Here is a 20,527-nt window from a genome sequence, read left to right as displayed (position 1 = left end):
GACAGACGAGTGGGTAGGACTTGAGGAAAAGCTGTAGGAGCTGGGAGAAGCCTCCCAACCAAGAGGCAGCAATAAAATGAGGACTTTGGCCTCACAACTTCAAGAAAGTAAAATCTGACAACAACTTGAATGAAGTCATCCAAGCTTCAAATAACATATCCCAGTCAACATCTTGGCTTCAGTCTTATGAGACCCTGAGCAGAGAACCCAGCTATGCCATGCCAGGACTTCTGCACATAAAGGTGTGTTTTATGAAATAGTTAAATTAGTGGTAATTTGCTATTGAGCAAAAATATCTAAAACACTCTATCAGGTAGTTTGTTCAGTGATGACAATAAAGTGGTGAAGAAAAATAGACTTGATTCTTGTCCTGTTGGATTTCTGGTTTGGAGAACAAGATATTTTAATAAAGTAAAAAGAGGATGTCATGAGAGAAAGAAGGGGGGAAGCCATCGAGCCATCTGAGGCTTGGGTGATAGGGAAAGTTTTCTCGGGATAGACTTAACCAAGGAACTGGAGGGCTGGGGTGGGGGCAGGTAGAAGGAGTATTTCATCCTGGGAATTAAATGCACAAAGGTTCTGGAGGAGGCAAGTGACAGCCCAGGGTAGCTAATGAATTCCAAGTCACTTACTGAGCTATAAGGAGAGTTTGAGGGATGAGGCTGGATAAGAAGGTGCAAGTTCATGAAGGGCTTCCATAGAGTTTGGACTTTCTGTTGAGGACAATGGGGAGCCAATGAAGGGTTCAGAGTTGAAAAGTGGCAGCTTCAGACTGGTCTTCTTTGCATTCTTCATTTAACTGCAGAATAAATGATAGGAGACTTGCTGAGGGGCAGAGCTATATACAGGTGACAGATTATAGTAGCTGGAGTGAAGACCATGGCAGTTAAGGTGAAACAGAAGTGTTCAGGGCCTCCTACGTTTTCACAGCATGGATACTGGGTTGGTTTAGATTCTGACAAGATAGATGTGATGGCTTATAAAGGCATAGCTAGAATTGTAAAAACTTTCTCTCCCACTAAAACCTTTCTCAAAACAGGTTATAAGACCAGAATGTCTAGACTGTGGGAATGGAGATTCAATCAAGTGTTCTCATTATCTCCAAAGAAGGAAGAAAATATGTGCCTTTCAATTGGTTCCCAATGGTTATTGTTTTTTTCAGGCAAAATGCTTTCAGGGGAGTGGTCACCCACTGTTATTTATTGATCCTTCCATGATTGAGAAATGATAAAATGCTCTGACATTTTTAACCTAATTCCATCCCTCTGGCACTTGGATAAAAAAGCAATTAGCCACTTTGTTTTTCTGGTAATAGCAGTTTCTAATTCAGACCAAGGTCCCTAATGAGAAGATTATAAGCTAGGATGGAAAAGAAAATGGTCACCTGACAAGTCAGAGTAAGATAAATGTTGGTAAGATAAATGTTGTTGACCCCTTTATGCAGGGGCCACTGGGCAGCATCTGGGAAGGTTCATTGAAAGAGAGCTGAAAATTAATCCTAACTTGCAGAATGGCATGGATACCATCATGACACTGTTGTCTGTTAATAATTCTTTAAGTGCTGAGGCGCACTATAATTCATTTATGATAGCAAAGGGAATGTGAAAGATTACGATTTAGTTGATTGATGAAAAATAATACCAAGGATTTTGTTATCCCATCATTGAGAGAGCTTTGGGGTGGTTACTATGAGTTTTGGTTCCACTGAAGGCACAATGCAGTTATTCTTTATCCCTTAAATAGGATTTAGAGTGATTCTCTCTATCCCTGAATAGGAGAATTGTTGCAGCCTTGAGCTTCTTGTACAGCTATTTTGGTAAATGACAGAGGTGAAGCCTCCAACAAGTGTATCTGAAATAAGAGGTGGTTTGACAGCCCAGGAAAGCTTTGATCATGTGATAAATGAGTCGGTGGAAAGAAATCTCTCAGGTGAGAGAGCTATAGTTCTATCAATTATGTTAGCCTATAAATCTGGAGAATTGTGGAAAGAGTGAGAGGTTGCCTTTCAGCTTCCTGCCAAATGGATTTCTAGGAGAAAGCCTCAGGTGTATTCCAGAACATGTCTGTATGGCAGATGAACTCTCAGCCTAAGTGTTTTAATGTAGATAGGAATATTAGAAAGTACTTACTTAGTGCTTCAATCTTCTATATAAAATAGTCTGGCAGGGCGCTGCTTCTGATATAGACTGAATGAAACAAATAAAAACACTTTGGTACAAACCCTCTCTTTTCAATGTCAATTTAGGGGTCAATCTGTCAAACGTGTTTTATTCTGCAATCCTCAAATCAGTCACGTTGATAAAGGTTGACTGTAAAGGACCTGATATTCCCGAAGCATAGTGTCTCCCACGGGGGTCTCTCTCCTTAACTAAGTCTCAGTGGGTACTTCATTGCTGAAATGAAGTGACCCTAAAGTGAACCCAAGAAAAGTGGCACGGGGTCTCTGTTTCTCATTTTTCCTGGATAGATGGATTCATCAAGTCAAGTTTCAAAGTCAAGGAGATCTCTCAGGGACAAATCATTTTATGAGATTTCCAACACCAAGATCAATCTAAATAAGCGATCCATGGGCATTTTTAATCTGCAGTGCTAAAGTGCTACAAGATGAGCCTCTGGTTTCCGGAAATGGAGCACTTTCTCTGACACAGGGTTGTCATCAGCTTCATATACATCACTGGGGAGAGTAGGAAGGTGGGAAGGAATCTAAGATGCTGAAGGAAACGTTTAATCTCTGGATCTCTGTGATGTGTATGAATGTCACAGTCCCCACCTGCACTGCCTCCAGGCCCTGACAATACAGTTGACCCTTGAATAACTCAAGTTTCAGCTGCACATGCCCACTTATACATTAATTTTTTTCAGTAGTAAATACGACAGTACTATACAGTTCACAGTTGGTTGAGTCTGCTGTTGGGGAACTGTGGAGAGGGAGGAACTGTATATAATGAGAGCCAACTATGTGTTATATAAGGATTTTTTTTTTACAGGTACACACTACTATATTTATGATTTATTTTATTTTTTGGCTGTGCTGGGTCTTCCCTGCTGCATGCAGGCTTCCTCTAGCTGTGGAGAGTAGGGGTTGCTCTCTAGTTGTGATGCCCACACTTCTAACTGTGGTGGTTTCCCTTGCTGTGGAGCACAGGCTCTGGGCTCATGGGCTTCAGTAGTTGCAGCACATGGGCTCGAGAGTGGGCTCAGTAGATGTGGTGCATGGGCTTAGTTGCTCCACAACATGTGAAATCTTCCTTGACCAGGGATCAAACCCATGTCCCCTCTATTGGCAGGTGGATTCCCTTCCACTGTGCCACCAGGGAAGTCCATCATAAGGATTTTTGACTGTGGGAGGGTTGTGCCTCTAACTCCCACATTGTCCAAAGGTCAGCTGTATATTTTTCTTTCTAGATCTAAGTAGTTATATATTATAAATGAATTGGCAGTAGGATTCATATAAAGAAAGGATCAAATCTTTCAAAATACCCTTACCGGCACTCAACTAACCTTATATCTCCTGTCAATGAATAGATTGAAATCTGATCTTAAATTACTATATTACACTGCCCTCTTAGAGCCATACACAACTGTCCATTGCTAAATAGGAGATTAAAGGGCCAAGACTTTGGATCAGTTAGACACACATGTTGTTGGCAGTTACAGAAAAGTTTGCTGGCTTATAGAAATGTTATCTTTTTTCTGTGATCTGTTGCCATGTCAACATCTCTGATTCTCTTTTTTATTTTTTTTAATTGAAGTAGCGTTGATATGTAGTGTGAGTTTCAAGTGTAAAGTGATTCAGATATATAGATAGATATACCTCATTTTTTCCAGATTCTTTTCCCTTATAAGTCATTACAAAATACTGAGTATAGTTCTCTGTGCTATACACTAGGTCCTTGATGGTAGTGTGGCATGTCTCTCCCTCTAAATCAAAAGCTAAGTGACTAAGCCTAGTGAGGAGACTGTGTCTAAATTCATACAGGCCAAAAGCTAGTCCTTCTGCACCAATAGGTTAGCCAAGTTGTGAATACAAATGAGAATTTCTCGATGGAAATGAAAAGTTCTACTCCAGTGAACACAAGAATGATAAAAAAAAGTGAAACAGCCTTACTGCTGATAAAGAAAAAGCTTTAGCCATCTGAAGAGCAGCTCAAAACAGCCACAACATTCCCTTAAGCCAAAGCCTAATCCAGAGCAAGGCCCTAACTCTTTTCAATTCTATGAAAGATGAGAAAGGTTAGGAAGCTGTAGAAGAAGCGCTTGAACCTTGCAGGGTGTGGTTCATGAGGTTAGAGAAAGAAGCTGTCACCAAAACATCAGAGTGCAAGGAAAAGCAGCAAGTACTGATGTAGAAGCTGTAGAAGGTGGCTGCACTAAACAACAGATTTTCAGTGTAGATGAAATAGCCTTCTACTTGAAGAAGATGCCATCTAGGACTTTTCACAGCTAGAGAGAAGTTGGTGCCTGACTTCAAAGTACAGGCTGACTCTCCTTTTAGAGGCTAAAAAGCTGATGAAACCAGTGTTCATTTAGCATTTCCGAAAATCCTAGGGCCTTAATAATTCTACTAAATATATTCTACCTGTGCTCTATAAATGGAACAATAAAACCTGGATGACATCATATCAGTTTGCAATTTGTTTTACTGAATATTTTAAACCCTCTACTGAGACCTATTGCTCAGAAAAGAGATTCAAAATATTCCTTTTCATTGACAGAGCATTTGATCACCCAGGAGTTCTGATGGAAATGTTCAATGAGATTAATGTTGTTTTCACACCTCCTAACACAACATGCATTCTGCAGCCCACTAATCAAGAGATAATTTAACCTTTCAAGCCTTATTATTTAAGAAATGCATTTCATAAGGCTATGGCTGCCATAGGTAATGATTCTTCTGAAAGATACGTCAAAGTTAATTGAAAACCTTTTGGAAAGGATTACCATTCTTGATGGGCTTCCCTGATGACTCAGTGGTAAAGAATATGCCTGTGATTTAGGAGCCATGGGTTCAATCCCTGGGTTGGGAAGATCCTCTGTTAGAAGGAAATGGCAACCTACTCCGGTATTCTTGCCTGGAGAATTGTCACAAAAGAGTCAGCCGCCACTAAGCAACTAAACAACAACCATTCTAGATGCCATTCATGTGGAGAAGTCAAATATCAACATTAACAGAAGTTTATAAGAAGTTGAATCCAATCCTCATGAATGACTTTGAAGGGTTACTTCAAGTTGAACAAGTCACTGGAGCTAGCAAGAGAACAGGAATCAGTAGTGGAGCCTAAAGATGTGCCTGAATTGCTGCAATCTCATGATAAAATTTGAACTGAACTGACTCAATGAGGAGTCAGTTCTTCCGGATAAACAAACAAGTAGTTCTGGAGGTGGAATCTATTTCTGGTAAAGATGCAGTGAAGATTGTCAAAATGAAAACAAAGGATTTAGAATGTTACATAAACTTAGTTGATAAAGCAGGAAGTTTATCAGGTTTTGAGAGGATAGTCTCCAGTTTTGAAAGAAGTTCTACTGTAGGTAAAAAACAGTGAAATAGCTTTGCCTGCTACAAAGAAATCTTTGGTAAAAGGAAGAGTCAACTGATACAGTGAACTTCATTGTTTTATTACAAAAATGCCAGTCACCCCAACCTTCAGCAACCACCACTCGGACCAGTCAGCAGCCATCAACATTCAGGCAAAACCCTCAACCAGCAAAAAGATTATGACTCACTGAAGGCTCAGATGGGGGCTGGCATTTTTTAGTAATAAAGTATTTCTAATTAATGTTAATATATGTAATTTGGAAGATATAATGTGATTGCACATTTAATAGACAACAGGATAGTATAAATATAATTTTTATATGCACTAAGAAACCAAAAATGTCATATGACTCACTTTATTGCAGTGGTTTAGAACCATACTCACAGTCTCTACATGGTATGCTTGTAAATTTAACTCATTGTGATTCTTTCTGAAGGAGATTTCCACTTTAGCCTGTACCTTTTAATGAAAGGCTTTTCTCACAGTTCAAGTGATTTCAGGCACTGGTGCACGAATGAGGGAGCTTTAGGATCAGCACAACTACTCCAGGGCCCCCAGAAACCACACTGAATTGGTGACAAACTTTATAGATGTCTACCTATTGTGCTTATTCAGGAGGTTGGCACTGAATATTGCCTTGAACAAGGGCAGCCCTAGAATACTAAATCTAACTTAGACCATTGAATTTTTTTTTTTTTTTTACTGCGGTGTAACAAGTAACCACAAATATAGCAGTGTGAAACAACACCCACCTGCTTATTTCACTAATAGTGGATGAGAAATATGTTGTGGATTTGTCTGGGTTCTCCACTTAGGGCCTCACAAGACTGAAATCAAGATGTCCGCTGGTTTGCACACTTTATCTGGAGGATCTAAGAAAGAATGTGCTTCTAAGCATGCTGGTTGTAGTCAGAATTCATTTCTTTGTGACTGTAGCACCAAAGTCCTCATTTTCTTGCTGGTTGCTATGTAGGGGTACAGTTAGCTCCTAAAGGCCACACTCAGGTCCTTGATATATAGCCTCCTCTATCTTCAAGCCAGTTTTGAATCTCACTTGTGCTTTAATCTCTGACTTCCTCTTCTGCTCTTAGCCTCAGAGAACACTGTGTTTAAGAGGCTCAGGCTGCAGTCCATAGGGTCACAAAGAGTCGGACACAAATGATGAGACTTAGCATACACGCACATGATGAGATTATGCCAGGTAATATTGCTAATTTAAGGTTACATCTGAAAATTTCCTTTTGTTGTATAGAATGACACAAGTAGAGAAGTAACATCAGGGGGACAGATCCTGGGATCAGTGGGGACACCTTAGAATTCTGCTCACCAGTTTATCTCTGGCTGATGTCATATCCATGAAAAAGTGAAATTCCACCTTTCACTTTTCTTTGGGAATCTTGACCAGTAAAGTGGAACTAAAACAGTTGATACAGAGACATGGCTAACCTGATGGCTTATCTTGGGAATAAGATTGCTCTCATATTCATAATATGTGATCTAATATGTCATGGAGTAAGCACTCAGTGTTTGCTTAATAAATGATGAATCTGTGTATTAGTCAGAGGTTAAAGAACACCTCTCTTCCTCAATCTTTTTCTCTTCAGAGAACACACATTTTATTTCCAATTGTTGATCTTCATATTTTCTTTTCTCTTCATGGATCTTGGTAAAAGAGTCCAATTCAAAGCACACAATTTGTTAAAGCCTCTTAGATTGATGTAAAGCGCCACTAGTCACATGGTCAGTCCCATAGTCATGGAATGGGAAAAGTTGGTCCATCTACTGAAAGGCACTGCAACATTACATGACAAAGGATAGGATGAATTTTCTTAACATGGGAAGTTCAGTTCAGTCACTCAGTTGTGTCCAACTCTTTGCAACCCCATGACACAGCACTCCAGGCCTCCCCGTCCATCACCAACTGCCAGAGTCTACCCAAACCCATGTCCATTGAGTCGGTGATGCCATCCAACCATCTCATCCTCTGTCGTCCCCTTCTCCTCCTGCCCTCAGTCTCTCCCAGCATCAGGTTCTTTTCAAAGAGTCAGCTCTTCGCATCAGGTGGCCAAAGTATTGGAGTTTCAACTTCAACATCAGTCCTTCCAATGAACAAATTTTAAGTATTGTTTTGTAAAGGAAATGTGTATGTTGCTCAATCTCTTTCCTCAAAGAAATGTATATCCTTTCCTTCCCTGCATTCAGGCAATGTTAGTCTTAAATTGTAGCAACATATAGTGAAAAAATACTGTTCTCTTTCCTTTTAATGCATGCTCATTTCTCAAACCTACAGGAAAACTTGTGGAAATAACATTTTAGTCAATAGATTGCTAACATATTATATGCCTTGTACCTTGGGTAATGTGATGTATGGAAAATTACTTAGCTATTAGTCTTCAGTAGAAGCCAAATGAATAATGAGAATTGGTAATTCATCTTATTTTCAAGGAATTTCAACACTATCTGTGTCCTTGGGGCCACTTTTGCAAATGTTACACTTTATTGTTTTCTGATCCAAAGTGACAGGAGGCTTTTTTTTTTTTTAAAATCTTTAAGATTTAAGAGAGGATTGAGGCTTGTCTGAGCTTCGCATCCACATCCATAAAGACAGGCAGGCAGAAACATAACCTTTGTATTTTTTTCAAGTGTGACAACTAGAACAATGGCTGTGTTTTCAGACTCTTGTGAAGTTTCTAAAGCACATCTGCGGGTTATTCTGTTATCAAGTAAAAAGCTGAATCCCAGCCTCACAATTCGTCTTTACCCTTGGTCTTGGCCATCTCCTGCCATAAAGGAAAACGTAAAAATTCTCACCATCCCCCTCCTATTTCTCTGATAGGAGGTTTTCCTGGTAGTTGGTGATAACGAGAGTTTCCTTAAATCCTTATTTGATAAATAAGCAACATACTAATGTGGTGGATGCGGAAACATTCATATAAAAGTGTATCAGGGGAGAGTTAGAAGCACATAGTTCTTTTGACTGTTACACCTACCCTCATAGTGTCACAGTTACTTTCAGAATGTTTTTTTAATAGTCCCTTGATGTCTCCAGTCAGTTTTTTTCTCCCCCTGCCTTTTGAGTTTATTGCAATCTTTTGGGTTAATGCAATCTTTTTTATTCTTAAAGAGATTGAACTGAAGACTATAGGGGAACTGGTATATTACAGTAGAAATGTATAACAAAGCTAGCTTGTTTACCAAGTTTTTTTCCTGAGCACACAAACTACATTTCCCAGACTTGCTTACAAGTAAGTGGAAATTCTGAGTTGCAGAAAATGAAATATGAACAAAAACTAAATGAGCCATTTTCTAGGAACATGTCATAAAACTCCCATGAGTGATCCTTCCCTGGCTGGGTGAAGATGATGGTTAGGTGGTGAAGTTGGATGGTGGTATTGGAATTCATGTGGATAAAGGAGGCTGAATCACTGTTTGGAGAGGAGTCTTCTGCTAATCAAAATTTCCTGTTTTAGTCTTTCTTTGAATGAAGAATAAACTTCTACTGTTTTGAACCATGGTGTGTTTTGGACTTTGTTACTGAATCTATTTTTTAACTAAGGCATATAGAATTTTACTGTGTCTCAAAATTTAAGAATGGGATAAAAAAGATGACCTGTTGAATTCTTACATTGTTTCTGGATTCCTTTTATGTCCTTAGTGAATTTTGAAATATGTAAATCATTTGTGTATGTCCTAAAATAATATTGAGAGGGGAATGGAACATATGAAGAAGCATGAGGGGTCATTATTGAGCATTTATATACCTAAATCTGAACTCTAACCAGAGTTAGCATGATGCAGTCTACCTTTATACCCACTGAGGTTTAGAAATTTTTAACCAGTAGATATACTTAATAACTGAGATGAATACAAACCTGTCCCTCTTTGATTGCAAAGGCATTTCACTGTGTTGTACACAGATGCCTGATAGAAATTGAGATAATAAATATTGTTTTAAGCTATTAATTTGGGGGTAATATAATTTTTAAACAATCTGTAGTAGTTTTATCTACTAGAGCTGAATATATATACTAGCTCCCAGAATTTCCACTCATAACCATCAGATATGCATACATTGTGCTCACAAAAGACATGAATAGAAAAAACTTCACAGAATACTATTCATATAACCCACACTGGAAACCTGATGAGCTTCCTATACTTTTAATGTTCACCAAATATAATCTATAAGTAAACTGTATATTCACAAAATAAAAAACTATTAAGCTTTGAAAATAAGTAATCCACAACGAAATACAACAATATAAAGTTCACAAAGATGTTAGGTACCAAAGAGATCCCAATTTGTGATTTAATTTACGTAAAAGTGTTTTCTGATTGATTGAAAATGTCAGTATGATTACCCTGTAGGGAGATTAAGATTGAAAAAATGAAAAGTAAAGTGAAAGTCACTCAGTTGTGTCCAACTATTTGCTACCAGACTCCTTTGTCCATGGAATTATCCAAGCAAGAATATTGGAGGGTGATGCCATTCCCTTCTCCAGGGGAACTTCCCAACCCAGAGATTGAACCCGGGTCTTGAAATGAGTGTTATACATAGTGTGCTGTCTTTGTGAAAATTCATCCAGGTTTATACTTTGATATATTTACATTTCCTTGTAAGTATTAAATATTAAAAATTTTTAAAGTTTAAGAAATGTGCATGCCTTTGTGATAGACACTTATTTTAATGATATTGTTGAATGTATATATAAAGCTGTTTGTGTTTGTGTGTGTCCTATGTACTACAAATTGAAATTTGGTGAGAACCTTCATATCCATAAAAATGACTGGGTAAACAAATTGTAGGGCATTCATCAAATTGTTTGCTATAGTTCTATTAGGATAGATATGGCAGTCCATTTGACAGAGAAAGATGCTCACTATATGCTTTTCAATGAGAATAATGGGTAATAGTTATGCATGCAAGGGACTGGCAGAAACAGAGAGGGTTAGACAGAAAGATGCTTAACAAAATATTAATACTGATTTACCAGGGTGGTTGGAGAAGGAAATGGCAAACCACTCCAGTATCCTTGCCTGGAAAATCCCATGAACCGAGGAGCCTGGTGGGCTGCGATCCATGGGGTCGCAAAGAGTTGGGAATGACTGAGTGACTAACAGACAGACTGACTGAGGTGGTAAATTCATGACTGATTTTTTTCTCTTTTGGCTTCAGTTCAATTCAGTTCAGTTCAGTCGCTCAGTCGGTCCGACTCTTTGCGACCCCATGAATCACAGCACGCCAGGCCTCCCTGTCCATCACCAACTCCCGGAGTTCACTCAAACTCATGTCCACAGAGTCAGTGATGCCATCCAGCCATCTCATTCCCTGTCGTCCCCTTCTCCTGGCTTATCTATCTTTTTAATATATCACTGGATTTGGTATGATATTTTTGTATTAATTTGATTTTAATATCTTAGAAGTCATGAGTGATGCTTTTCATTCAACAATACTCATTCTACACACATTTATAGCATTGAAGCCTAGACCTTGTACAAAGTCAGAACTCGATAAATATTCACTTACTGCCTGACTAAATAAAAAGTCATAATAAGACATAATGCCATCCTCATCCATGTATTTTAATATGTCTCAGAGAAGGGCATTTCTGCATTCTGAGAGGTTTTATGGGCTTCCCTGGTGGCTCAGATGGTCAAGAAACATTGTGTAACACAGGAGACTTGGGTTCAATCTCTGGGTTGAGAAAATCCCCTGGAGGAGGGCGTGGCCACCCACTCCAGTATTCTTGACTGGAAAATCCCATGGTCAGAGGAGACTGGCAGGCTACAGTCTATGGGGTCGCAAAGAGTAATATACAACTGAGTGACTAAGCATAGCACAGCAAGGGGTTGTATAGAGACAACTACTGAACATGTTGTGTATTTGTATGTGTACATTTTGTGTAGGAGAGTTACATATTAGAACCCACCTTCAAGGCATTTTGGACATTAAATGAGAGGGAGAGATGCAACTGAGAAGGGACAATGAAGGTGATGTCTCCAGTTGGTTAACAGTTTGTAGCCACTTCTTTTCAAATCTATTGAACAATGTGTTAATTTCATTGGACATTTTATCTGATGTGTAGGCTCCTTGTCTGATTTAGTGGAAGTCACATAAATCCTGATTAACTGTGAGGAAACAACCTGTAAGGTCCTTCATAGCCCAGGCAGGTGGTTGGTGACAGGATGCTGAGTGATTTGAAGCCTAGAATTGTAACTGGCTGCTGATTGTGCATGGAAGGCTCAAGTTCTGGATTTTATATTTCCTGTTTGGGAATGACTGTACAAAAATGAGAAATATCAGAAAACTCCATAGTACTTTTGAGCAATTCTTTTTCTTTTACTTCTGTGCATGTGTATGGTGGTATGCCCTAAACTAAACATCAGCAGCTCTTATTATTTTGTTGCAAAACAGTACTGACAACTCTCCACTGAAATGTAATGATACCAGCTCAGCTGCCTCAGTGGAAACAAAACTGTTCACAAGTGGCAAAATGTAAATAGAGATGAAGGAGGGTGCAGAGGAAGACAGGAGAGCTAAGAGAGGATTAAAAATATTTTTAAGACTTAAAAACCAGGACTTTGCCTATCACAAAAATAGCAGCTTTATATTTAATTTATAAAATAAAAAGAATTAATAGTTTTGGCACAGGGGCCAAATGGGTTGAATAACAAAATGGAAAGACACAGTAAATGATTACTCTCTAGATAATGGATTGTCCAGGCTTTTACTTTCTCTTCTCCCTTTTCCTAGTCTCTTGGGCATTCACCACATAACTGCAAGAATTTAGACAAAATTTTAAAAAAATGATTGAAGTTCAAACTGATTTCATTTATCTGCTTGCTGAAATCTTTCTTAGAAAGTGAAGTGAGAGATATTTCAAAGCAGTTGACTTAATTGAAGAATTATCTATAGATCTGTAATTTAGGTTTTTTTTTTTGCTATTTGCAGTCCTGCTTACCGTAAATGTACTTTTAAAAAATCATTATATGTAAAAGCTTACCAAATTATTTACTATTTGTTATTCCAAGCTTTATAGCTCAATGGGGAAAAACAGGGATAGCAGTGGATTTAGCTTAATGAACTAGTCTTAGAAAAGGAAGTGAATGACATGGACGTATAATTGGTTGAATGAGCCAATAGATGGATTAGGCAATGTGCTTACTGCAAGGTTAGATGACAGGTAATGGTAGGCCCCAATACTAGGGTAGAGTGTATTCAACTGAGCACACTCACAGAGCCCTGAAATGTATACTGACAAGCATTCCAAAGGGTTTATAAAATAAAATAAAAGGGTTTGAAAATAAAATTATGATTCAGAAATAATCAACCCACATGATAGAATAGTACCATATCTCTTCTGGTTGTAAAACACTGATACAAAGATCCCAGTATATAAGCAACTAAAGTGAGAGCTCTTAGGTTTCTAATTGCAGACCTTGTTGGTTAGTCACTAAGTTGTGTGACCCCATGGACTATAGCCCACCAGACTCCTCTGTCCATGGGATTTCCCATTGCAGACCTACAGTTTAGGAACAGGACTGAAATAGCCATGGCAATCCTGGCATTACATTCTAGGGCATGATCAAAAATGAGATGCTGAGTTATAAGTATTTAACATATTACCTTATTTTCCTACTCCCCACTGTACCTTTTCTTGGACAAAAAATTCTTTTTCACAAGATCAACATTCTGTAATATTTCCCATGTAATGCAGAATCTATGTCCTGAAAAATAGGGCAATACAATCTAGAGAGGTTCAGTTCAGTTCAGTTCAGTCGCTCAGTCGTGTCCGACTCTCCACGACCCCATGAATCACAGCACGCCAGGCCTCCCTGTCCATCACCAACTTCCGGAGTTCACTCAAACTCATGTCCACAGAGTCGGTGATGCCATCCAGCCATCTCATTCTCTGTCGTCCCCTTCTCCTCCCGCCCCCAACCTTTCCTAGCATCAGAGTCTTTTCCAGTGAGTCAACTCATCACATGAGGTGGCCAAAGTATTGCAGTTTCAGCTTTAGCATCAGTCCTTCCAATGAACACCCAGGAGTGATCTCCTTTAGAATGGACTGGTTGGATCTCCTTGCAGTACAAGGGACTCTCAAGAGTCTTCTCCAATACCACAGTTCAAAAGCATCAATTCTTTGGTGATCAGCTTTCTTCACAGTCCAACTCTCACATCCATACATGACCACGGGAAAAACCATAGCCTTGACTAGACGGACCTTGGTTGACAAAGTAATGTCTCTGTTTTTTAATATGTTATCAAGGTTGGTCATAACTTTCCTTCCAAGGAGTAAGTGTCTTTTAATTTCATGGCTGCAATCAGCATCTGCAGTGATTTTGGAGCCCCCAAAAATAAAGTCTGACACCGTTTCCACTGTTTTTCCATCGATTTCCCATGAAGTGATGGGACTAGGGAGGTTAAATAGTAAAAAGCTGAGATGGGATAGAAGGAGAGAGAATAAGGAAATATCTTTGAGAGAAAAGTTAGGAGAGAAGTCTAAAGAACATCAGAATGAAAGAATTTCGACTGTGCATATCTGTAAAAGTGGTTGAAATTGAGAGATGGAAAGATGTTTCAAAAGTTTGGAGATTAAAATAGTAATTAGATGGGTTTGAACCTGTGAGTAAGACTATTTTAGGGACCAAAATGTATGGAAACTGAATTAGACCAGGATTCAACAAATGACATGTAGGTTTATACTTCCTAACTACATGAAAATTCCAGAATTTGTTTGGGAAAATACATAGATTATTCAACATGCTATATGAAATAAAGCATGAACATGTATTTTTTGAATTGTATGTATGTGCTTATGATCATGTGAAATTAGGGCAATACATTTAACTTCTGGGACCACCAGCTTTTTCATCAGTTAAGTGAGATAGCTGCTATAACAACAGTCACACTAGCACAGTGCCCAGTATATACCTGTTTAAACAAAAAGAGGAAAAGAAAAAGCTGGAAACCTGCCCATAAGAATTTTGAGATAATTCATCAAATCCTCCTTTATAGGATTGTAAGCCTTTATTTTGGTTCAATGACTTCTATAATCTACAGTGATAGGTAATTATTAGAACCTCTTGAGATGTGACATTTATAGAATATTGTAATCTTTCGATCAGAAATAATAATCAGTAGGACACAACTGAGAGACTGAACTGAACTATACAGTAGAGTCTCTGTACAGCTGACAGTTTACCATACCAATAAAAGGTCCAGATTTTAGCAATTATAGTTTCGCAAATATTAGACAAATTATTTGATTCTTTAAACAAATACTCTGACTCCATCCCTCTTCCACATACCTATTTTATCTATATCTAATATAAGTTGAATAGTGATTGTACATTTTAGAACTCTTAAGTTTTATAATTCATAGAGAACTTGGTGTTGAACCATATTCTAGCACATAAAGCAATGTCAAAGACCAGTTGTCAGAGCTTACAGCCTGAATATAAACATTGTGATGTCTGGGACATTTTTCCAATTTTTCCTGCTGATCTCTTTTAGTACCTAGAATACAAAGCTTAGCCACAAATGGGTAATTGACAAATAGTTCTTAAGAGAATTAAAGAATAAATGGATTAATTGTGAAATTACCATGGGTATTGATCTATTGTATTATCCTGTAAGTAATCTATATTTTTCAAAATTTAGTTTTTTGTAGAGCAGCACTGTCTAACAGAAATACAATGTGAGCCACTTACATAATTTAAAATTTTCTAATAACCATATTAAAAAGTAAAATTAAACTGGCTAATTATAATAGTATATATTACTTATTTTAATATATCAAAAGTAACACCTTAACAGGTAATCAATATAATTATTATAATTAGGTGTCTTACATTTTAAGGCTTCTCAGGTGGTTCATGGTAAAGATCTGTCTGCCAATGCAGGAGACGTGGGTTCAATCCCAGGGTTGGGAAGCTCCCCTGGAGAAGAAAATGGCAACCCACTCCAGTATTCTTGACTGGGAAATCCTATGGACAGAGGAGACTGGTGGGCTACAGTCCATGGGACCACAAAGAGTCAGACACAACTTAGTGACTAAACAACAGCAATCTTAGTCTTTTACTGTCTTTGAAATCCTTTTGTTTTACACTTACAACAGCACATTCAGTTGACCTGCATTTTAAGCACTCAGCATGTCACTAGCATGTTGGATATTGCACTGATGGAGAAGTCAAAATCTACTTTGAATGAGCCAAATTAAACAGAGCCTTAGATTTAAAATAAGAGGAGCAGTTTATAGACAAGGGTGTGGAATTCAAAGTTGCTGCTGCTGCTGCTAAGTCGCTTCAGTCGTGTTCAACTCTGTGCGACCCCATAGACGGCAGCCCACCAGGCTCCCCTGTCCCTGGGATTCTCCAGGCAAGAACACTGGAGTGGGTTGCCATTTCCTTCTCCAATGCATGAAAGGGAAAAGTGAAAGTGAAGTCACTCAGTCATGTCCGACTCTTAGCGACCCCAAGGACTGCAGCCTACCAGGCTCCTCCATCCATGGGATTTTCCAGGCAAAAGTACTGGGGTGGGGTGCCATTGCCTTCTCCAGGAATTCAAAGTTCAGTTCAGTCGTTCAGTCGTGTCCGACTCTTTGCGACCCCATGAATCACAGCAGGCTAGGCCTCCCTGTCCATCACCAAGTCCCGGAGTTCACTCAAACTCATGTCCATCGAGTTGGTGATGCCATCCATCCATCTCATTCTCTGTCATCCCCATCTCCTCCCGCCCCCAATCCCTCCCAGCATCAGAGTCTTTGGGTATAGCTAATTTTGAATCCCATTTACTAGCTATGTGACTTTGAACAGGATAATTCAACAAGTCTGTTTCTTCCTGTAAAATGTAAATAATATACACATCTTGATGAGTTGCTGATTATCTTAGAAATAATGTATGTAAAAGGTCTACTATAGGGTCTGATGCATATTAGGTGCTCAAAGAAAATTATGAATAGCTGTCATTATTTTGTTTATTGTAAATATTTAGTGTATACATTTTTATCTCTCAGTAGTTTGTGATTTAAACATGAGATTACACTTCTTTTTAAATTGAAATAACTAAGGCATGAGCCCTGTTACTAAGTTATATACCAGAACTTTGCCCTGGTCAAATTTTCTCCAATTCTTTCTAAGTGTTTGTGTCAGGGTAAACTCATGTATGTGTTATAAGGGGCCCTCTGGGTTCCCTGCTCTGCTGGAACAGTTCTCTGCTAGTGCTTTGCCTCTGTGACTGCTTTGATACCTTCATTTCAGAGGAAGGATCTTGTCTTTCAGTTCAGTTCAGTTCAGTTCAGTCGCTCAGTCGTGTCCGACTCTCCGCGACCCCATGAATCACAGCACGCCAGGCCTCCCTGTCCATCACCAACTCCCGGAGTACACTCAAACTCATGTCCACAGAGTCGGTGATGCCATCCAGCCATCTCATTCTCTGTCGTCCCCTTCTCCTCCCGCCCCCAACCTTTCCCAGCATCAGAGTCTTTTCCAGTGAGTCAACTCGTCGCATGAGGTGGCCAAAGTATTGCAGTTTCAGCTTTAGCATCAGTCCCTCCAATGAACATCCAGGATTGATCTCCTTTAGAATGGACTGGTTGGATCTCCTTGCAGTATAAGGGACTCTTAAGAGTCTTCTCCAACACCACAGTTCAAAAGCATCGATTCTTCGGCGATCAGCCTTCTTCACAGTCCAACTCTCACATCCATACATGACCACGGGAAAAACCATAGCCTTGACTAGACGGACCTTGGTTGGCAAAGTAATGTCTCTGCTTTTTAATATACTATCAAGGTTGGTCATAACTTTCCTTCCAAGGAGCAAGCGTCTTTTATTTTCATGGCTGCAATCAGCATCTGCAGTGATTTTGGAGCCCAAAAAAACAAAGTCTGACACTGTTTCCACTGTTTTTCCATCTATTTCCCATGAAGTGATGGGACCAGATGCCATGATCTTTGTTTTCTGAATGTTGAGCTTCAAACCAACCTTTTCACTCTCCTCTTTCACTTTCATCAAGAGGCTCTTGAGTTCCTCTTCACTTTCTGCAATAAGGGTAGTGTTATCTGCATATCTGAGGTTATTGATATTTCTCCCAGCAATCTTGATTCCAGCTTGTGCTTCTTCCAGCCCAGCGTTCCTCATGATGTACTCTGCATATAAGTTAAATAAGCAAGGTGACAATATACAACCTTGACGTACACCTTTTCCTATTTGGAACCAGTCTGTTGTTCCATGTCCAGTTCTAACTGTTGCTTCCTGACCTGCATACAGGTTTCTCAAGAGGCAGGTCAGGTGGTCTGGGATTCCCATCTCTTTCAGAATGTTCCACAGTTTACTGTGATCCACACAGTCAAAGGCTTTAGGATCACAAAAATAATTCAAATATTTTCCACACATAAGAGAAAAAATACATTTTTAATATCTAGAAATTTATTATCCACTAGTTTCTCTGAAAATTAAATTACTCATAATATTCTCTAGCAAAGATTGAGTGATAGCTTGAGAAAAACACAACATTAAAGGAATGATTAACAAATTAAAAAGCCAAAAGTTCAGTTGTTACATAAGGATTTAAAAATAAAGACTTGTGGTTCAAAGACAATAGTACAAAATTTTTTTAAATCAGTAAATCAAAACTAGCAGGATCAGAGGACCTGTATTAGAAGAAAATAGGTAAAATGAAGTGCAGTGGTCAGTCTGTGTCAAAAGAAGGGGCTCTAGATAATCATTAATTTTGAGATTAAAACAGTTCGCAAATGTTAGCTGTAAATTTTAACATGAATAAAACCAAAAACATGCAATATGTTGTCATTGTTCAGTCATTCAGTCATGTCCAACTCTTTGCAACCCCATGGACTACAGCATGCCAGGTTTCCCTGTCCTTCACTATCTCCATGAGTTTGCTCAAATTCATGACCATTGAGTCAGTGATGCCATCCAAACATCTCATCCTCTGTCGCCCCCTTCTCCTCAAGCCTTCAATCTTTCCCAGCATCAAGGAGTTTCCTAATGAATCAGCTCTTCACATCAGGTGGCCAAAGTATTGGAGTTTCAGATTCAGCATCAGTTCTTCCAATGGGTATTCATAGTTGATTTCCTTTCAGATTGACTGGTTTGATCTCCTTGCTGTCCAAGGGACTCTCAAGAGTCTTCTCCAACACCACAGTTCTAAAGCATCAGTTCCTTAGTGCTCAGCCTTCTTATGGTCCAACTCTCACATCTGTACCTGACTACTGTAAAAATCCCAGCTTTGACTATATGGACTTTTGTGGGCAAAGTGATGTCTCTGCTTTTTAATACGTTGTTTAGGTTTGTCATAGATGTTCTTCCAAGGAGAAAACATCTTTTAATTTCACAGCTGTAGTCACCACTGGCAGTGATTTTGGAGCCCAAGAAAATAAACCCCACTGTTTCCATTTTTTCCCCGTCTATTTGCCATGAACAAAACTGATAATATGTGCATTAACACAGGTAATAATAAATTGGAAAACAAATCATAGACATAGAAAAACTAACGTGGCTATATTAGAATCTCACCAAAATCTTTGTCTTCTTCCTGGGCACAGTACTGGAACATGTTTTCCATATTCTTGTGCAATTTTATGTACTCATGTGATGTACATCAAATGATGTACTCATGTCTAGACAATAGAACATAAGAAAAAGTTGTACCACTTTCAAGACTGGTCCTTGAGACCTCTCATGAGGGCTCCTTGGTAAATGTTTCCTTAGAGTGCGGTGGAAATGACTAGGGTAATCAAACTTGGACTTGATTAATTGAAGATGGCAAAACCTCTGTTGGTAGTGGTGGTTTAGTCACTAAGTCATGTCCAACTCTTGTGACCACATGGGCTGTAGCCCGCCAGGCTCCTCTGTCCATAGGATTTTCCAAGCAAGAATACTGGAGTGGGTTGTCATTTCCTTCTCCAAAACCTTTATTAATGTGAGTCTTTCAGTGATTATGTGGGAGCAGCCCTCTGTTGCTTTCTACCTTGGACCAGTCAAGAATATTACAAGAGAAATAAACTTCTATTTCATTAAGTCATTATACTATGCTCTTGTGTCTGTTGCATATACAGTTGGTATTTACCTTACCAATATTGTAGTATACTTTTCTGGGATATGTTTTCTTACCACCAGCAAATATCCTGTTTTATTGGCAACAAATTCAGATTCTGATAGAACTTTGGACTTCTGTGAACAAACAGGGTGGGGACATGTAATCAGGATGCCTTTCTTCTTGGGTATGAGGTAAGTTTCCCTCCTCAATTTCAGAGTCAGTAGACATCCTTTAGCTTCAATTTTGCTTTAACATTTGCTTGGGGAATATCCAACAGCAGATTCACTGCTTAATTCAGAAAACTATTCTTGAAGCAAAAATCAGAATGGAGAGTAGGGGACTGTTGCAGCTGTTCCACAGACTTTAATCAAGTGTCTCACTGACTGTCCAGCTCTGCCTTCCAGCCTCTGGTGCATCTGATTGGGATAATTCCAGATTTCTGTTAGGAAAACCTAATTTTTAAATGATTTTGTGTTTATTTTGTGTTGAATTTTATCACCCCAGTTGAGATTCACTGTTGACATAACTTCCTCTGCTTTATATTACCTATAAATTCCCCAACACTCTTTTCTAACTGTGACATTGTTCTTTGTTTTTCCGTGAACTTTTATTTTGTATTTTAACCACTTCTTTAAATGACTGAGAGGGATGGAAGGTAATCACATGTGCTCATTTGCCTTTCTATTTTCACCACAGAAATCAGGCATTTCATGTGTTAAAAGTTAGGTTTTAACTTCAAAATTCTTAAATTGCTTTTTCTTGCAATTATATTGTAGGGGGTAAATGACACTTATGCCAGTGCTTTTTTTTTTTTTTCTTTGAAGTGAGTCATATTGATTTAACTGTTTAGTAAATACTGACTGTGCTTATATATTTATACTTCTGAATTGACATGTGGCTAGTTTATTGGCAGATACAGCTCCTAATTGT

The sequence above is a fragment of the Moschus berezovskii genome, chromosome 11, assembly GCF_049115385.1.
Source record: "Moschus berezovskii isolate FMDL1 chromosome 11, NW_MosBer_1.0, whole genome shotgun sequence".
Taxonomy (NCBI): domain Eukaryota; kingdom Metazoa; phylum Chordata; class Mammalia; order Artiodactyla; family Moschidae; genus Moschus; species Moschus berezovskii.
The sequence above is the reverse complement of the archived record's forward strand: the minus strand, read 5'-3'. Positions refer to the sequence as shown.